Source organism: Mus pahari, chromosome X (genome assembly GCF_900095145.1).
Source record: "Mus pahari chromosome X, PAHARI_EIJ_v1.1, whole genome shotgun sequence".
Taxonomy (NCBI): domain Eukaryota; kingdom Metazoa; phylum Chordata; class Mammalia; order Rodentia; family Muridae; genus Mus; species Mus pahari.
The window spans coordinates 131,841,678-131,843,484 of NC_034613.1; positions in this window are offsets into that span (position 1 = coordinate 131,841,678).

Consider the following 1,807-nt stretch of genomic DNA (forward strand, 5'->3'; position numbering starts at 1 on the left):
CTCTCTCTCTCTCTCTCTCTCTCTCTCTCTCTCCCTCTCTCTCTCTCTCTCCCCCCCCTCTCTCTTTCTTTCTTCTTTTTGTCAGTCCTGTTTAGCTCTTTTCTAATGGGAAACAAAGGAGCAGGGAGAGAGGAGGTGGGGGAGGAGGGGAGTTGGAATGAGTGGAGGGAGGGGAGGCTGTAGTTGGAATGTATTGTAAGAGAGATGAATACATACAAAGAAAAAATAAGAAGGATTTACCCATTTTGTCCCCGTTATTCAGTTTATTGTCCTTAAATTGCTCATAGCAATCTCATATAAGCCTTTGAATTTCTGCAGGTGGCAGGTGTAATTGTTCCTGTTTTCTTCACAATTTGAGGGTTTGAGGTGGGAGGGGGATTTTTTTTTTAATTAGCCTAGCTAAAGGGTTGCCACTTCTATTTATCTTTTAAAAGCTATTCAGGTTGAGCTTTGTATTGGTTTTTCTTACCTCTATTTCAACACTTCACTCTGATCTTTACTGGATGGGAATATCTTTGTAACTCTGGACTTTATTTTTTATTTTTAGTTACTTGAAAAGGAGCATTGTTCTGCTTTGTTAATTTGAACACTTTCTTTTTAAGATAGGCATTTTTGCTATTAACATCATTTTACTTTTCTCTTGTAATTTTCTCTTTGTTCACTGGATATCCATGAGTAAATTGCTTAATTTTCACATGTTTATGGATTTTACAACTTTACTTCTGTTACTTATTTCTAGTGTTATAGCATAGTGATCAGAAAAGAAACTTAATAACAATTATAATCTTTAAATTTTGTGATATAATAATATCCTGGAGCATTTTCCAAGTAGAATTGAGAAAATGTCTATTGTGCCTTTTTGTGGAATACTCTAGATATGTCTATCAAGTCCATTCAGTAGAAAGTGTATTTTAAGTCTTACTGAGTTTGTCTAGATGCTTGTTTATTTGTTTTGTAAAGAGTGATATTGAAATTCCATGCTATAACATATTAGAGTTTTTCACTTTACAGCCAGAATATTTGTTTTATATACCTGGGAAATATTATATTGGATATATATGAACTTACAACTGTTATATATTCTTGAGGAGTTGATGCCTCTATATATGATAGAATGGCTCTTTTGTCTCAGACTTCAAGCCTAGTTTATCAGATACTAGTATAGCCATTATTCTGTTCACATGGAACTTCACATTTTAAAATATCATTTATTAAGTACCAGTTATAGGTAAGCCACTATATGGGGCAATTTTCTTTCATGGTCTAGTTCAATCCTTAAAACATCTGAGAAAGTTGTTGTTATTAAAAAGATTTTATACTAGAGGAAAATGAGGTTCAGAGAATTCTAATAATTTGTTTTATCAACATCTCAGTATCCAGAATAGCTTCTACCACTTAAACTTAAATATGAAATTGAGTTCAAACATCTATATTAGTTCCTTTCCTACTACTCTGATATAATACAGTGACCAAGACACCTTAGAGCCGGAAGAGATTATTTGGGTTATGGATCCAGAGACATAAGACTCCATCACAGCAGGGAAGCATGGCAGCAAGCAGCAGATCAGGATGCTGAGAGCTCACATCTTGAAACACAAGCATGAAGTAGATAGAACAATGAAATGGTGCAGGTTTTTAAACTCTTCAAAAGCTGCCTTCAGTGGCATATTTCCTCCAATAAGGCTACACCTCTTTTTTTTTTGTTTTAGAAGTAACATTTTTTTAAATTAATTTATTTATTTATTATATGTAAGTACACTGTAGCTGTCTTCAGACACTCCAGAAGAGGGAGTCAGATCTTGTTACG